Source organism: Panthera pardus, unplaced genomic scaffold (assembly GCF_024362965.1).
Source record: "Panthera pardus isolate Hobbes unplaced genomic scaffold, ASM2436296v1 HiC_scaffold_19, whole genome shotgun sequence".
Classification (NCBI taxonomy): Eukaryota; Metazoa; Chordata; class Mammalia; order Carnivora; family Felidae; genus Panthera; species Panthera pardus.
The window spans coordinates 22,773,516-22,791,824 of NW_026526754.1; the positions used below are offsets into that span (position 1 = coordinate 22,773,516).

The window sequence follows — 18,309 nt, forward strand, 5'->3', positions numbered from 1 at the left end:
AAAGGTATTTGTGAGGTAACAGTGGAAAAAGGAACAGGGTCTGGGTATTAGATAATACTAAGAAATGATGAATTTGAGAAACAGCCGGACGTAGGGGAAGGGAAGGAAAACTACGATAAAAACGGAGAAGAAGGCAAATTGTAAGAGACTCCTAAATACGGAGAGCAAACTGAGGGTTGACAAGGGAGGTGGGTGGGGGATGGGCACTGAGGAGGCCACTTGCTGGGAGGAGCTCTGGGTGTTGTAGGTAAGAGATGGGTCACTGGATTCTACTCCCGAAGCCAAGACTCCACTGTACGTCAATGAACTTGAATTTAAACTAAAAAAAAGAAATTATTACTGATTTTAATAGATACGGCAGTGGTATCATTGTGCTTTTAAAAGCTCCTGTTAGCGATGCGTATGGAAGCGTATTTATGGGTCAATTTGGTATGAGAAGCAGTTTGCTTTAAAAGTGTCCAGGAAAATAAAAAGGGGGAGGAGAGAGACAAAGCAAATGACGGGAAACGTGGATAATTGTCAAAGTTACGTGGATGTTCATCAGGCTGTTCTCTCCACTTGAGTGTGTGTTTGCAACTTTCCAAAGAGAAGCACCTGACGGGCTTAGTCGGTGGAGCTTATGACTCTTGATCTCGGGGTCATGAGCTAGAGCTCCACATTGGGTGTAGAAATCACTTAAATAAATCTTTAAGAAAAGAAAAAAGAAAATTTCCAAAAATAAAAAGATTTTGGTTTAAAAGAAAAAAGAGAGAGAAGAAAGAGAGAGGGCCTATGTGGACACTGTTCTCCTGGCAGCCGGGTGAGGTACCCACCCCCTGGAGCTTGGGCTTGGTGTGGAGGTGGGGTGGGTTCTGGGAGTGGAGGCTCACCTTGCACCCCCACCTGGAAGCAGCCGTTACTGAAGAGAGGAGTGGGCAGCCTTGAACCTGCAGGCCGGGGGCCCCACACCAGGCCTGTGACCAGAATCACCTGGAGCTTCGGGAAAAGGCAGGTGGTGCAGGCCAGGGGAGGCTTCCTTAGGTGTGGGCCTGGCTGGGCGGCTGTGAAGTCAGGCCCCTGACACCTGTCCCCAAAGCCCTTCCTTTTCAGCCCCAAACCCCTTGGTCTGCGGAGGAAGCAGGACGGTGGGAGCAATTCCTCCCGGCCCGGCCCCTCCCCTGGGGATGAACCCAGCAACAGCTTCCTGTGCGGGATTCAGCAAGAGTCCCCAGCCCTGACCGGGTGCCTGCACGTGCCAGAGGCTCTGGGCTCTAGTGGGTGAACAAGACCGTCGAGAGCCCTAGCCCCGTGGACATTAGGGGCTGCGCACTGAGAAGGAAACTAAAATGGTTAGGAGGCTGTGAAGGGTGGTGGCGGGGAGCTAACACTTTGCAGAAGGTGGCCTTTCGGGAAGCCTCTGGAGGGCATCAGGAGGAAACGCTAGCTTCGGGGATTCTGGCTTCAGGGCAGGTCCCAAGGAGGGCGGAAAAGGGAGCACAGTTGTAGGACAACTTCCTCCTCCTGAAACATCTCCTCCCCCACTGCCCTAGCCCCGCCGGCCCCTCCTGACTTCCAGAGCTCTGAGCAAGGGTCCCTTTGCCAGTGTGGAACCACAGCCTGTCGTGGGTTCACCGGCCATGTCGCTGAAGGTCTGTCTGTCACCAGCAGGTAAGCCCCCAGGAGGCAGGGACCAGGTCTGCTTTGCATGGTTGGCAGAGTGCAGGCACTCCACGCTTCAGGGAGAATGGAGTGTGAATGAGTGAACGAAGAATTACAAGTCCTCAGAAGGGTTCTGGGGGACTGGGGGACCAGACGCATCCCAGACGCTGGGGCCCATTCCCAAAGGGAGCCATCTGCCAAAATGCCAACCAGCGCAGTTGGCCAGGGGAGCTATAGGGGAGAGCCCCTCTCCGAGGGTGCTGTGCCCAGATACAGGGAGGAGCTGGTCCTGTCTCTGTGACCTGGTCACTTGGGGCCCTTCTCAGTTGTCACAGAGGGGCTGCATGGAGGAGGGTGACAGTCCCCATCTGGGCTGCATCAGGAGATGGGGCCAGAGGCCACGGAGAGGAGGGGAGGTGTGGTTGTTCCGGACACTTTCTGGGCCTAGACGGACATCAGGCAGGCCCGAGTCTCAGCGGCGACCAAGGGTGGGCTGCGATCTGGGATGATCGCAGGACAGCCTGTGATATGGCACAGGGTTGGGGTTGGGGGGCGGTGGTCCTGCAGTCTGGCCTCCTAGCAGACCCCACATGGGTCTGAGAAACTTGGGTCTTCCTGGTCACTGTGATGCAAACACCCTGTACCCTGGGAGCACCACCGAGTCACGGGTGGCTTGGAGGGATCTGGGTCATCTGACAATGGCAAGCCCCCATCAGGTGACAGCAGCCCCAGCCTGTGTCATGAGCTGCCCAAGAACCACCTGGCCGAGCCCACGCATCCCACAGAACTGGGAGGAAATAGAACACAGTCGTTGTTTCAAGCCACTTAGTTTTGGGACATTTGTTACACGGCAACAGATTGCTGAGACAAGCTTCTACGAAGTGCCAAGCATAGATGTGATCTGAGTTAATGCTTTGTTTAAGCTTGGCCTTAGTTTGTTGCAGTTAGATTTATGAATTATTCCACATGTCCAAAAAAGCACAGAGCATGAGAAAATGTACACCTACAACTTGCTATATTTGCTTTCTGTTTCTGTTGTTGCTGTGACAGATACCCGAAGCTCTGGGTGTCCCCCTCCCCAATCTCATCCCCTTCCCTGCCTGTCCTCCTGGCTGTGAGGCTGACCGTCCTGCTGTGCCCTGCTGGGTACCTGTGCACTCACAGATGGTCTGCAGTTGTCTGGGTTTGCCTCTGGAGGCGCCTTGCCAGGCGGCGGGCCTCGACATCCCATTTTACAGATGCGGAAATGGGGCTGGGAGAGGTGGACCAAGGATGCCGGGCTGGAGAGGGGCAGGGCTGGCCTCTCTCGCCAGGACCCTCCAGCACGGGGTGAGTGGCAGCTGGCTCTTTCTTTCCGAGGGAGCTTTGGTGGGCGTGCATGTGCTCGCACCGTGCTGCGGGACGTTGGGAACGTGGGCCATGGGACTGGAGATTGGGGATGGGGCGCCTGGAGTTTATTCCGCGGATGGGAGGGTGGACGGGAGCGGCCCTGGCGAGGCCACAGCCGGGGCCGGGGGCCGGGTCCATGGGACTGGTTGTGCCATCCTCTCCCTTTTTAAATCGCAACTTTTCCTTTGTATTCATTTCATATATTAAGCGAAATGCAGATAAGTGTGTTCTCCTTCACACAGGACACAATAAGTGTTCTAGATATAAATAAACACTGGCTGGAGACACTCTTGCCAATGTGAGTCTTACAACGATAATTCAGTTTTCTTCAAATGTCTCCACATATATGTTTGAAAATTCCCTAAGTAAAAGTTAAAAAAGAAACACAGGCCCTGGGGAGACAGGCCCCAGGAGACGGGGACTAACTAGGTGGCTGCACGGGGGGGACGGTCTGTGCTGGGCTGTCTGCCCCACAGGGTCCCTCCCCGAGAGCCCTTGCTGCTCTGAGGTCGTCAGCAGGGCCACAGGGGCTCAACCCCACCCTGGGGGAGGCTGAGACGCCCCCTCTTCACGCCCCAGGCTGGGTCTGGCTCCCTCCTCAACGCTCCTCAAATGCCAGGGCCCTTGTGCCCCTGCGGGATGCTGTGAGGGCTTGGCTGGGGGCCGGCAGCAGTGAACGAGTCTCATCCCTGCGTCCTGGTCGGCACGCGAACCTGGGGAGTCGGGAAAGAGCCTCACTTTGCCTTCAGGGAGCAGCCGTAACTTTGGGAGAACCAGACAGATTGGAGCTCACGCCCGTGTTGAGCTGGCCTGGGTGCCGGGCCCCACGTTAAGTTGCGCGGCCTTCCGAGGCAGACGCCTTGTACAGAGGGAGGGCTGAGGCCGGTAGCGGTGCCTCACTTGCCCCAGGGCTTGGGCTGGGGTGGCAGGGCCTGGGTTTCTACCCGGCAGTCAGGCGTCCCTCGCCGCCCTCCACGCGCGCTGCGGCCGGAAGTCGGCGTGTGAGCGCAACTGTCCCTGCCCGGGGACCGTCGGGGCTGCCCGTCGGGGGAGAGGGCAGAAAGTGGCCACAGGCAAAGCAGCATCTGCCCACAGATGCAGAGTCACGAGATTCGATTTATACGTCACCAAAGTAAAAACCTTCAAGAGACACCATTACAGAAATTAACGGACAAGCCACAGACCAGAAGAACTCATTTGTGAATCATGTATCTGAGGAAGGACTGAATACAGAAAGAAGCCGTAAGACTCAATAATAAGGAGGCAAGTAACTCAGTTAAAAACTTAAGTCTAAGGGGCGCCCGGGTGGCTCAGTTGGTTGAGCCTCTGACTCTTGATTTCAGCTCAGGTCATGATCCCAGGGTCGTGGGATCGAGCCCTGACCTGGGCTCCGCACTGAGCGTGGATCCTGTTTGGGATTCTCTCTCTCTCCTTCTCCCTCCCTCTCTCTCCCTCTGCCCCTCCCCTCCTCATGTTCTCTCTCTAAAAAAAAAAAAAGAAAGACACTTAAATTTAAGTTACAAAATTACATTCAAAACAGATCTGAATAGGGGCGCCTGGGTGGCTCAGTCGGTTAGGAGTCCGACTTCAGCTCAGGTCCCGATCTCGCGGTCCGTGAGTTCGGGCCCGGTGTCGGGTTCTGGGCTGATGGCTCAGAGCCTGGAGCCTTCTTTGGATTCTGTGTCTCCCTCTCTCTCTGCCCCTCCCCCGTTCACGCTCTGTCTCTCTCTGTCCCAAAAATAAATAAACGTTAAAAAAAAAAAAAAAAAAACAAAAAAAACAACAGATCTGAATAGACAGGGCACCAGAGATGTACACGGGGGGCAGGGAGCATGAGAGAAACGGAACGCTCAGGGTCATTAGTCATTAGTCGTCAGGGAAATGCAAATGAATGCCACAGCGAGGTGCCACCTCACATGCATCAGGGTGGCCGTCAGAGGAATAAAGGGACCCAGCACATGTTGGGGAGGCTGTGGGGAGGCTCTGCCATCGCTGCTGGGAATGTAAACTGATGCGGCCACTCTGGAAAGCAGCCAAGAAGAGTCTTCAAAGGCTAAACATACCATGATTCCACCCGGGGGGGGGGGGGGGCGGAGCGGGGGGCGCAATGACATTCTGGGTCCTCACAAAGACTGGTGCACGCATGCTCACGGCGGCTGGATCCACAACCCACAGGTGGAAACAGCCCGGTGACCATCCACACGCGGGGCGTTACTGAGCCGCGAGCTTGAGACCTGGAAACGCTCACTTCAGTCGGATTGAAAACTCGCGAGTGTTCGAGTACGCCAGACGGTGAGCGCTCAAAGCTGATGTTAACTTTGGGAAGTTACTTTTGGCCAAATATTTCAAAAGAAAACTTTTTATTGTTGATTTTTGAGAGACAGAGAGAGACAGAGTGTGAGCAGGGGAGGGGCAGAGAGAGAGGGAGACACAGAATCCGAAGCAGGCTCCAGGCTCCGAGCTGTCAGCACAGAGCCCGACGCGGGGCTCAAACTCACGAACTGTGAGATCATGACCTGAGCCGAAGTCGGGTGTTCAACCGACTGAGCCACCGAGGCGCTCCTAATAGCCAAATATTTCAAATGCAAAATCACAGAAATTATTTTTTAAAAAGCTCCAGAGCCAATGGTGTTTAATGGTAGGTGTGGGTGAGACTTTTCACCAGTGTCCAGGACTCTGGGGTGAGGCCTGGCAAGGCAGGAGATTTGGAAGCACCGACCTGGGCTGGGGTTGGGGTCATGAGTGTGGAGAAACAGGGGGAGTCCCTGGCGGGGGCAGGGATGAGATTTGTGGGCAGTGGACGGGTGGGGGGACAGGAAGGGGCGTCCCTGAGGGGTCAAGGACTGGACATGTGGGCAGTGGATGGGGGACAGGAGGAATCAAGGATGGGTCCCCATCCTGTGTCTCCTTCAGCCCGTGGGTGAATTTGCTTTGTTGAATTCATTTCTATTTTGGCAAGTTCAAGCAACCAGCAGATCTTAGAACCATCTTGAAGACAAAAACATTGGTACTTGGTGATCTGTAGCGAGTTGGTTGCTTTTGATCGGCACTCTTGTTCATGTACTAGTATGTTCTAAAACGACAGCAATGCCACTTATGTGAAGTCATGTCTGGGGACCTCACCTGTCCACACCCCGAAGCCCTGTGCCAAAGACCACCCAGCGGTCAGAGGTAAGACCCAATCCAAACCTTTTGCCTTTATTTTACATATTATTGAACAAGTCTGGTTTCTCCAGCTCAGCTTAGAGGGAGTCAGTTCAGAGGGGGTCTGGATGGGCCAGGGGAAAATGAGGGCAGGGAAGGACATGGACCGCAGATGCCCTAGGCAGCAGGGGCGGATGAAGGCTCTGGACCAGAGAAGAACGAGGAACTAGGAAAGCAGACCCAAGGCCCAGAAAGTGTGGCCCCTGGGGACGGTGGAGACACAGTCTTCCATGCTCGACAGGGCCTCAGGGTGTCGCCATTCAACTGTCCAGCCTCGTACCTACCGGTCACCATGTGTCACGGAGAAAAGGATGAAGGTCATTGGCAAACATTTCCCACCTAAAACCATTAGACTACGTGTGAGCACCGTGTCTGACGGGTGACGTTCAGTTGTTTGAAGCCCTGAGTAACAGATTTCTTCCCAGAGTGCAGATGGGTGAGCTTTCTGCACATTTTGGAACGAGAGGGGAGCCGCCGACACTTCAGACCGGGCTCCCCACTGCTCCGGGGTTACTCTGCAGGGCACCCCAAGCTGGAAGCCTTGGGGCTCTTTGTTCAAGCTCCGCCTGGCTTAGCCGCTCCACAGGCGGCTTCAAAGTTAACCTTTCTCAGGGCATCACGGCGGCCCCGTGGAGTGCAGGGCCGGGGCACCGTGCCCAGGGGCCGAGCCAAGCTTTGGTGTCCTTCTTCCTCGAGGCCTTGGGCAGGCACAGAGGCTGACTCACCACCCTCCACAGTGTAGTCCTGGCCTCCCGTGGGCTTAGGGACAGCGCCGGCAGGGTAGGGCTGGGAGGGAAACGAGGGTGCTCGCCCAAGGGGGCCCGAGCCATCCTGCAGGACATCGTTTCTGTGGTCGGCGTGGGGCTTTCCGGGAGGCCCTGCTGCGGTGGGGGGGGAGGGCCGGGAGTCTGGCCCGGCAGAGCCCGGGCTTCTCTCCCAGGCAGCTGGTCTCCAGGGGCCCACCCCTCAGTCCCCGGAGGCAGGGGGCCAAGGGGCGCATAGCTCTCAGCCTTGGCACAGGCGCCAGGGGTGGGGCCGGGGGGCCCCAGCTACGCCAAGGATGTCTTCCTCTCAAGTGTCTGATTTCACTCACTCATTCATCAAACGCTCCCCGGGCGCCTGCCACCAGGCACCTGCCGGGCAGACTGTAGGGCTGCATCATCCCACAGAAATCTAACTCCTGCCCCCGGTGCCACTTACAGATTTCCTAGCAGCCTTGTTAAAAGGAGTGAAAAAAAGACAGGCAAAGTGCATTCTAGGGGTCTTTTTCGTTTGACCCAATGTCTCCAAACACGATCGTTTCAACGTGTAACCGGCATAAGGATTATTCATGAGACAGCTTGTATTCTTTCTTTTTTTGTACCGCGTCTTCCAAAGCGGGCACGTATTTTACACTCGGGCACTCAGAGCACATCTCGGTTCAGAACAGCGCATTTCAGGTCCCAGCCGCGTCACTCGGTAGTGGCACGCCCGCATTTGGCGACCGAGGAGGCCCCAGCGCACACCCACCCGACGGGCGCCAAGCGCCGGCTCTGGCCGCGGTGCCGAGAACTCTTCCCAGCTCCTGCGGTGGAAGGAAGCGGGCAGCATCTGGGAAGCTCATCCCCCACCGCCCAGCCGCTCCACCGAGGGGTCTGTGTCCTGGGACACGCGCACGAGCAGGCAGGCGCGGGGCTGTTCGCCCAGCACCGTGGGTCAAACCGCCAAGTAGGAACTGCCATCCGTCAGAAGGATGAACGGACGCCCTGGGGCGTGGATAGGCGGTGGCCTCATTCGGCGGAAGATCGCACGGCGGCCAAGGGGACGCGACCCAGACCTGTGGGTGTCCGCACGGGAAATACTCAAAGGCACAGCGAGTAGGGAAAAACGCACGGACGGCGTGATGTCGATTGGGACACTTTGGAAAAAAGACCAAGTGGAAGTCGCACACCCCCGCAACGCGACCCGACTCGCGGGGAGGCACGCCCCGGCCTCCGGGGAGCGCTGGACTCCGGGAAGGGGGAGAAAGAGGCGGGAAGGGGGAGGAAGCCAGAGGCGGTCTCAGCTCAACATTTTAGCTCCGAGCAAAGTCAGCAACTGCGGTGAGGGGCTCCTGAGTGTCGTACGAGAGCGCGCGTGAAGGTGTTCTCTGTACTCATCTGTACTTGAGATGCTCCGTAGTAAAAAAATTAAGGCCCCTCTGAATGAAAAACTAAAGAATGGCCTCGCGAAGGTCACCTGCCCACCCCGCCGTTCGGTGTCCCCCCCTCAAAGATGGGGTGAGAGTACCTACATCACCCAGCTGACGTGGAGCCAAAGCGTGGCCATTTTTTCACGACCAGCGTCTGGTGAGAATCACAGCCGTGAATATTTGTGGACTGCTTGGTGTGTGCCCGGCACTAACGAACCGACCCGATGGCGACGAGCACATTTTACAGATGAGGACACGGAGGGCGGAGAGGTCGCCCAGCGTTGCCGGGGTTTGAGCTCAGCCAGCCAGATTCAGAACTGGCCTTTTGACTCCCTTGCGCCTACTCGGTGCTGATTCGCTCTCCTTTCCCAGACGCGGAAACCACTTTTCGAGCCTGCAGGTGGCAAGTCGAGCCCGGTGCTTGGGGCCCCGGCTAATCCCGGGAGAGGCAGGTGGGTCTTGCTCTGGCTGCAGATGGCCCTCCCCTGCACGGACAAGCCCGCCTGGGGACCAAAGAGCCACCTGCCGACTTTAGCCCCTGCCCCCGCCCCCCCACCCCCATGCCGCCAGCACACCAAGTTCAAAGGAGTGCACCAAGTTAAGACTGAGGCCATCAGCAGCCCCGCCTTTGTCTCCAGCTATAAAAATATTCACCAGGATGGGGGTCTACACGGAAGGGGGTTCTGAGTCCTAGATCCACCTTCAAGGTTTCCCCCCCCCCCCCCCCCCGCCCCGCCTCGCCCCGGGGGCCTTGGAGAGCGGCTCACTTGGCTGGAAGGCCTGGCTGCCTCATCTGGGGAGCAAAGGAAGTGCCTGCTCCCCGCAGCATAAAGGCAAAACCCGAAGGCTCGGAGGGTCGATGCTGGGCGGCCACACAACTGGGCAAACAGGTGAACGGCGTCTTCCTCCCGGGGCGCTGCTCGCCGACAGCGAGAAGAAAGTGAACTGTCTTTTCAACATTCCATTTAATTCCAGTATCTCATTTAAACTGGACCGAGTCCCACTGAAGTGTGGTTGCCACTTCTTTCTCTGGTACAACCGTCTATCATCTTTAGGTTAACCACCCCCCCCCCCCACACCAGGGTATATCTGGCTTCTGATATAAGACAATAAAAACCCAGGTTTAAAAATTCACAAGCAGAGGTCCAGAAAAGTGTCTGGCGTCCCATGGGCACCCAGGAGGTGGTGTTATGTACTGAGAGAAGTTGCATGGTGAGGGCAAGTAGAGAGGGCTCTTCCTAAAACTTAGAGAGGTCTGGAGATGGGGCAGGGGGCCGGGGCCGCTCTTCCCTCCAAGCCCCTCGCAGACGCCCCTGCGAGGCTCCCAGTGGCAGCCCCCTTACCTCTAGGAGAAGAGATCAGCGGCCGTCTCGCGTCTCAGGCTGGGGACAGTAGCTTGTGTTTCTGGGATGGCCATCTGGGCCGTGGCTGCTGTCCCCTGCTGGCCTGGCCCTCGCCCCACTCTGCCCATTTGGACTAAATGCCTGGCCTTTGCAGAGAAGGGAAATTATCTCTAAGCTCAGGCCTTCCAATGGCCCCCGTGACTTTCGGAAGCTTACTCCGTGCGATTAATCCCTGGCTCATATCCCCAGTTCCCGGCCTTGAGGACAGAGGAATGGACAGACTGGAGATAGAATCCACGTGGCGAAGGGAGTCAAAACCACGACGGTGGCGGTGGGGGGGGGGGTTGGGGAAGAGGTGGAGGAGGTCACTATTTCTGAAAAGCTCTCCTGGGAAGGAGGCCCTGGGGGCTGCCACCAGGGTCAGAAGGGGATTGCGGGACACAGCTTATGTGTAACAGAAGGGGAAATTTCTGGCAATCGGAACGGGGCGATGAGTTGCCTTGGGACCCAGTGAGTCCCCAAGTCCGGGTGTGCCTGGCACTCTGTCACCACAGTGGGGCGGGTCTCCCCTCCTGAGGGGAAGCAGAAGAGGCGGGCTGCTCCAAGGACGCCCGCGTGAGGTGCTGACAGGCAGTGCCGGGGCGAGAGGGCAAGGCTGATCCTGACCTGGGGGCTTCGACCTGTCACAGGCCAGGGCAGAGAGCAGATGAGCACAAGGACACGCTGTGGGCGGAGCCACAGGACTTCACACGTGGCCAAGGGCTGTGTCTGGTAATAAGACAGGCCTGGCCGAGAGCAGGGATTTCCAGTAAGCTGGTAAGAAGCGAGTCAGCCGTGGCCAAGGACAAGCCAAGGACGCTTGCTCAGGCCTGCGAGGCCCACCTGCGTCCAGTCGCCATGCCACTTCTGGGAAGGCAGCAAGCAGATGGGCCTCTTTTCCCAGCAGGCTCCCCAGGCCACCACTTAGCTTCGGAGACTCCGGCGGAGGAATGAGGGCATCGCTACGAGGCTCTGAGCCTGCGGGAGTGAAGAGCGTTCCTGGAATGAAAGCCTCTGTGGACCCCAGGAGGCCGAGGCCGTGGAGAGGCCCGGGGGGTAGTGGTGTGCTGGGCCGTCCAGGGCCCAGACCCCACCGCCACGCCAACAAGCAGCTGGAACCAGAGGCAGATGGGGCTGGAGAGGGGCGGACGTGGGTCTCCTGCTCCCCGTGGGAAGCCTCGGTGTCTGAGGACCCGTGACTCAGGCCCTGAGGCTGTGCCCTGGTCACTGCTGTGGGACACCTCTGTGACTCTCCCTTCCTAGAGTTTCTTTAGGGGCCCCGCAATTCCAGTGGTTCAGCAAATGCTGTGCCGGGGTGTGCAGTCCGCATTTGGGGTGTAGACGTTGCTGATGGCTGAGCTTGGCCAATGCTCATCTCACCTGCCCCCCTCCCTTGGCCACTTCAGGCGGCATTCGTCATGACTGAACCGATCTAGGGGACAGGAGCTGAGGCACAGTTGAACCCAAGGTCCCCGGGGTAAGCGAGGGAGCCCCAAGGCACCTCTGAAGCGGGAGGGAAACGGCCACGGGGCCATTTTCCAGGCTGGTCCAGCCTCTGCAGTCCTGTTGACTCAGTGAGTGTCAGCACCAGCCTGGCTCAGCCGCTCTCCCGCCCCTGCTCCAGCAGACGGGACGCAGGTGAAGCGGCTGCCACACAGAGCAGGAAAGGCCTGGAGGACCGTCCTACCTGCCTTCGGTCCCCGCAGCCCTCGCATCCTCAGCTGGGATCTCAGTCCCTGTCCCGGGGCCCGGCCAGCAGCAGCAGCAGAGGCCTGGCCAACCCCGCCTCCACTCGTACCTGGTGACCGTGTACTTCCTGCCACAGGCGCACCGCAGGAAGGAGGCCCTGCGTTTGGGGCTTTTGTATCCTGTATCCTGTCAGAGCCTGGGTGGCTGGGTGGCCAGGCCTGTCAAGGGCAGGGTGGGGCAGGTCCCCAGCAAAGGCCCTGTGGCCACAGACTGGGGAGGTTTTTGCCTGCCCTGGGGCTGGAAGTTCCTGCTTCAGGAAAGCTAAGCGGGTCACCAGGAAAACAGTTCCCTGGCCCTGGGAGGGGCGGGGGGCTGGCGGATCCGTCCCTCTGAGGGTGGAGGTGAGCCGTGATGTGCCTGTCAGCCTGTGGCGCTCCTTCCCCCGTGACTCAGCAAACCAGAGTGGCGGCCCAAGCGTCTGGGGTGCCGGGGACGTCTGGCCCCAGCTGACGGCTCCGGTGGAGCGGGGACGATACATGACAAGATTAATTCAGCTCCAGGCTTAGCCAGTGACCCTCGATCTCCCACCCAAATTAACCCACGCACAGTGAGACAGAGAGCCCGGCTCTGCGGGGGGAGCTCGTCAGGGGTCATTTCCAGGCCTCCTCCCTGCGGCGTGTTTCTGGGGGCCTGGAGTGGGTCTGGGTTCCCGGGGGGGGGGGGGGTTCAGCGAGCGGGAGCAGCTGCTGGCATCTCCAGGGGGTGGGAGGTGAGGTGGTCAGGGAGGCCCCAGGGAGCCTCTTGGTCGTCAGCAGACGGAACTTGCACAGAATAACGTTTCCCTATTCTGTGTCTCTGGAACGTTCCTCCCCTGCCCACCCCCCCCCGCCCATGGAGCCTGTGCACGCAGCACCCCGACTTCCTCTCTGAGGCCTCAGGGATGAGAATGGAAACTGTGCGATACTAGGCAGTCAGTTGAACCCTGGCCCCCAGGCCCAAGCCCCATGCCTGCGGGTTCCCGCACCCACTGCCGGCCTCCTCCAACACCTGTGCCTGCTCCTCTACGCCCACCCCATCGCCCCCACCCACACTGCTGGGGCGGGTCCCTCCCTGCCACCCTGGCCCTGGCTTGGTCCTGCCTCCCTGACTGCTCAGGTGGGCACCCCCCAGGGACGTGGCTCTGCACCTTGGCTTCCAGCTTCCCCAGAGTGATGGCTCTTGCCTATGAACTCAGCCCCTTTCCCTTTCTGGCCGCAGAAGGGGGCCTGCAGCCCTGCCTGCGTGCGGCCCGTGTGCACGGTGGGCTGCTTGGGAGAAACATCCGGGAAGGGAGACAAGGGACCCCTTGCTGAAAATGGGGAAATGCACAGGTAGGTCCTAACTTCCTTTGGGTCCTGGGCTTCTCCCCATCTGCCTTGCTGTACCGGTCCCACAACCAAAACACCCTCCTCCCCTCTTCTCTGCTTCCAGCCTCCCCACTGTCCTGGGATCAGCCCTGCCTCGGTTTCCCTCTGCCTAGCTGTGAGCGGTGGCACAGAGTGTGGCTGCGTTGGCAGGTGCACCAGCCCACCTGGATAGCCGCACTTGAGTCCATAATTATGACGAAGAACACCACCATCCCTCCCGGATAATCCTGTAAAGCCTGGATGAACAGTGCCTTCCTCCCGGGGCTCCAGCTGGCACAGAGCCGGCTCATAAAGGCGCCCCAGGTCCCCAGGACTGTCGAGGAGCCCTTTTGAAAACTACCTCTTAGCACAGACGTAATTTAGCAGAGAGCTTGACCACGGGGCAGCCATTTTATCAGCAGGATCTGCAAATGACTTTCGGCTCCTCAGAAGGCAGGTGCTGAGTAAATTCCAGGCATTATGGGTGATTAAGAGAACAATTCCAGTCTGGAAAGACTAGGTCTGAACTTCGGGACAGGACAAGGAGGGAGGCCGGGATGGCGGAGGCAGGCGGCCACAGGAGGGGTCTTCCTTTAAGTCCTGCAGAGGTACATGCCCTACGTAGGCTGGGAGAAACCCAGCCGAGGTCCTCACATCCATAACTGCTGCTCCCTGTTTGCCTGGGCTAGGCATTAACGTGGAATCTCAAGCTTCCGCTACTCCAGGACCGAAGGAGCCGGATGCTGTGTCTCGGGAGGGGGTGGTTCTGACCCCGAGTCACGGTTGTGTGAAGCGGTCCGGGGATCACTGGGGCATTTGAGCTGAGCACACGTGGACGGTTCTGCTTCCTGACATTTTCTTCCCGTTAACAAACGGACTCCCGTGTTTTTAATTTGCTTCCCCTTGATGACATTCGTGGGGCACATTTTCATACGCTCGCTGGCTGTGTGGATATCTTCTTTTGGGAAGCTCCCGATCAGCCGGGCTGTCTATTTTTAAAGACTGATATGTAGTTTTTTAATATATTTGGGTAGACACATTGGAGTTTTCGGTTGAGTGACTGTATCATAAATCTTTTCTTCTGCCCTGTGGCCTCCCTTTTCATAACCCTGATTATGTCTTTTAAATGAACAAAAGTTCTTGATTTCAACAGAGTATAACGGATTGTTTCTTTATAGGTCCTGTTGAAAAATCTTTGCTGAGCCCATGTCATGAGTACATTCTTCTGTTACCTTCTGGAAGCTGTATCGTTTTAGACATAGACCAATAATCCACGAGATGCCACCACAAATCACCAAAATGTCTGAAATTAAAGACCGCCAACACCAAGGGTTGAATTTAGGAGACGAATGTAAGTGAGCAACGTAACAGTTCGGAAAAAAACTGTTTACATAGTCCAGCAAATATGAATTACGCTCTTATAAAGGGGTTTCATGGCACACCTCTTTCAATAAATTTAAATCTAAGACTTGAGAATTCAAAGATCCAGAGTTCTGACATTTAGGGAGAGGTAGTTAGAAGGATATCAGCAAATGGTGAGAGTTCAGATGACTTTTAGTTTGTACCTTGTTTTGTCTGAGCTGATCTGCAGTAGGTCCCTGTGGGTATGTCTTAATACATGGGGGCCAGGGCGGGGCTCTGGGGAGCCACATGAGTCTCACTATAAAGGCATCTCCTGGAAAGGAGCAGCACAGGACAGACTGGAGCCCAAACTTTGAAAATTAAAGACACAGGGCACCTGGGTGGCTCAGTCGGTTAAGCGTCCAGCTTTGGCTCAGGTCATGATCTCAAGGTTTGTGGGTTCGAGCCCCGCGTCAGGCTCTGTGCTGACAGCTCGGAGCCTGGAACCTGCTTCCGATTCTGTCTCCCTCTCTGCCTTTCCCCCGCTCACGCTGTCTCTCAAAAATAAATAGACATTACAAAACAATTTAAAGACGTGTAAGACACCTCAGAAGGCAGAGGGAGTGTTAAGACATTGACCTTGCTCTATTATCCTGGGTCTAGGGCTATGAGATTGTTCAAAAGCTATCAGTCTGTTTCTGATTGTTCAAATGTTAAGCATACGTTTTGTGCATTGTGTGTGCAATACGTTTTAAAAAAGAAAAAAATCAAAGAAGCTCCCGCTGAGACAGAGTTCACTCAGGAGCCCTGAATTCTGCCAGTGTGAGCCCGGTCGAGCTGTGAGTTCTCAGCTGCTGACCTGCCCAACTAGGTTCCACAGTGCCAGCCTTATGGTCCAGCTCCTCAGGTCCTGGCTGTCTGGGTACCACTGGGTGAATCTCTGGATTTCTGTGGATCTGAATCTACCTGCCACGAATGCCAACTTTTGGGCCCAGAATCTCAATGAATTGGGATGCTTGGGGTCTGGGCCCAGGAATCTGCACAAATTTCCTAATATTTTCCTTGTATTTATACCTTCTGTATCTTAAATTATGCCGTAAGGTCCTCCAAGTTCTTTGCATCTCAATATCCAAGGACATCACTGCACATTTGACTTTCTACCTTGTCTTTGGGGGGGGGGGGGACGGAGGATGGAGGCAGGGAGTAACTTTGTTTCTTTGCCATCTTCTGACATGAGCATACACTGACGCCACAGTGAGGACGAAAACGTGTTAGCAATGGGGTGGGGACAGGAAGCTGACGGTGGGAAAGAGGCAGACACGGCTTTTCTGCTCCCGGTCTCCTAGGAGAGGGGCCACACCTGGAGCCCTTGCCTCACCTTCCCTTCTGGTCTGTGTCTTGGGCAGACGCGTCAACACCCGTGCCCTGGTTCCTCCTGCAAAACGCAGACGAGGCCCTGAGACATCATAGCGGGGTTGGGAAGGTAAACGGGAGGAAAGGGTTAGATATAAGCTGCTGTTGTCTTTCGAGAAGGCTGCCTTCACTTACTTACTCATTCGACAAACGTGCCCTGGATGTCTCCTGAGTAAGCGCTCTGTTCTTTCTCGGTCCGGCCTGGAACCGCTACAGCATTAGCAGTGGAGAACCTTCCTCAGCGCAGCCCTAGCGTGTCCCGCTAAGTGCCAGCACATGGGGTCTTCACGACGTTCCCGCAAACAGGCGTCACCGCCCCACGTTTGACGGGACACGAGACACGCCCTGCACGCAGCCGCAGAGCAAAGGCGGCAGAGCTGGGGTTCACACCTGGCACGCTGGGCCACTCACTGCCACACAGCCCCTCCCGCCGGCTGGTGCCAGACCCTGCTGCCTCGTGCGGTCACCTAAGGGGGGGTGAGGCACGGCGGGAGGCAACGGGAAGATTCTCCCTTGTGAGAAATCGACTCTGAGACGGTCGACTCTTCTCTAGTAACGAGGCAGACGCAGGGAAGGGACCTGGATGGTGCCGAATCCTGTGCACCCCGGAATTCACTTAATCCTCAGTGCCGGAGGAGCATCCAGGGCCCTCGGCGAACTGGCCAGTGTCCTGCCTCGGGACAGGCTCCCCGGCCACCGGGGACCGTGCCAGGCCAGGAGCCTTGCCCACACAACTTCACGATGATTCTGAAAGGCAATTATTTACAGGTTTGTAATTGGTATCTGGAACGTTTGTTCAGACAGCCCTAAATATAGTATGTTACTCTCTCTGCTTTGCGAGGCAACACAAGTTCGAGCCAAAGGTTCCCTCCAGTCAAATTCAAGCGGATGCTTCGCTGGCACCAGACGCACTGCTTTCGAAGCAAAAGACCAAGAACACGATTCTTGGCAGCTCTAGAGCTGGACTCGATCTCATCATCTAAAGAAAAACCTTCAGGTCCCTGCAAGGAAAGAGCCACCCCAACAAGTTAATCCTTAAGGAACAAAAGGACCCTCAGAAGAAAAGCAATTTATTCTAAGACACGGAAAGCTGATCAGATTTTGCATCCCATTCGAAGGTATCTTCGACATTTTTAAGGAGACACAAGTCAAGATTATGGGGATAAAAATATTCAAGTTACCCCCTGGACTCTAAAGCATATGCAAATGAAGTCGGAGCGCTCTAACTGCCTACCTGAGAGTTGCCAAGGGGACACAAACCATCATTTGCTGCCAGGCCTTCTCGGTATTGAAGGGAAAAAAATCCCACGTTTAAGAGGCACTGAGTTGATGGAAAGCCTCAAGAAATGTCAACTAGTCAAACGGAAGTCTATCTTTAGACTGCACTCTCTTCGCTAACGTGGCTAAAAATGCCCGCAGGGTACAAAGATTGATTCCCCTGGCTGTTCTTCTAGCGTCTGCCTACCATGATGTCATAAAGTAGCTACTGTGTCAAGATACATACAATACCAAAGAGGGGCAGTTATGGAAGCAAGCATTTTTCTTTCGTAGCTGAGAATCATCATATGCAGAAACAACAGGTTTTCAAGTAGATCAGAAAAATAAGCTGTACAACCAAAGCTAATTACACAAGGACTTTTTACACCAAGGAGGCTTAAAAACACCAGATTCCCGGAAAACAGACTTGAAGATTTAAATTGCGGGGCACCCGGGGTGGCTCAGTTGGTTGGTTCAGCGGCCAGCTTCGGCTCAGGTCATGATCTCGCGATTCGTGAGTTCGAGCCCCACGTCAGGCTCTGTGCTGACAGCTCAGAGCCTGGAGCCTGCTTCGGATTCTCTGTCTCCCTCCCTCTCTGCCCCTCCCCGGCTTGTGTTCTGTCTCTCTCAAAAATAAACATAAAAAATTTAAACTGCTCAAGATTTCTAAGTTGTTTTGCATTCTAAATCACCCTAACTCAATTAGAATTAGCCAGACTGATTTTCTTCTAGCAAGCACAGCGCTTTTGTTATTTGTGAAGTTCCTGCTGACTTTTCCATGTTCGGTGTCCCCAGTTCTTCAGGCGACCATGGTTAGAAATGGAAATGACATTTTATCCATTAATGATTTATCCTGCCCGTTTCGTACTGGATGGGTGCTATGGTAGAGACCACAACATCCACCAGGGTGATTCTGAGCACACGGCTGGGTCTGAGGGGACATCTCTACACAACCACACCCCGCCCCCCGCCTGCCCTCAGATCCCTTCAGAGTTAAGATTTTGATGGACAGAGTTTCTCAGTACACGAATATGCTTTGTGTCATTCCTTAAAGCCTTTTCTACAAAAAGGCAAAGAAAGAATACAAATGTGTGGCTGCTGGGCAGCTTCTCACTTTTATCCTGGGGAGGAAACAATCTGGTTCTTAGCGCCAGGGAGACCACAGGCCCGGGGACCTCACCACAAGGCTGGGTGGCGAGGTGGGGGGAGCCCGGCACGGGCTTCTGCTGTTTTTACAAGGATGTAGGAGGTGTGTGCACTTGGGAAATGCGTTTTTGTTCTTTTAAACCTACATTCCTCCTTTTGGAATATTTAACACGCTTTCTTCTGAAAACCTAAGCCTGACTCAGCCACAGAGCGGGAACCTGGTTCCAGGCCGAAATCCGGACGGGAGGGAGGCACAGCTTTCCTGGGAAGCTGGTGGGAAAAACGAGCACAAGGA

The 18,309-nt window shown here is 55.9% G+C and overlaps 1 protein-coding gene and 2 long non-coding RNA genes across 3 annotated transcripts in view; 2 read left to right on the forward strand and 1 right to left on the reverse strand.

Annotated features, from left to right (window-relative positions):
• Positions 1-10,012, reverse strand: part of CUNH16orf74 (chromosome unknown C16orf74 homolog) — a 43,576-nt gene extending 33,564 nt beyond the window's left edge. Inside the window, exon 1 of the mRNA XM_019412999.2 lies at positions 9,745-10,012. The gene's annotated coding sequence lies outside the window, so the exon portion shown is untranslated. The remainder of the gene's footprint in view (positions 1-9,744) is intronic.
• LOC128778201 (uncharacterized) lies at positions 1,159-15,172 on the forward strand. The gene is made up of 3 exons (XR_008423604.1): positions 1,159-1,328; positions 1,530-1,647; positions 14,036-15,172. It is a non-coding gene; the product is annotated as an uncharacterized LOC128778201 (long non-coding RNA).
• Positions 15,173-15,201: 29 nt separating this feature from the next.
• Positions 15,202-17,529, forward strand: LOC128778200 (uncharacterized). The gene is made up of 2 exons (XR_008423603.1): positions 15,202-15,480; positions 15,516-17,529. It is a non-coding gene; the product is annotated as an uncharacterized LOC128778200 (long non-coding RNA).
• Positions 17,530-18,309: the final 780 nt, after the last annotated feature.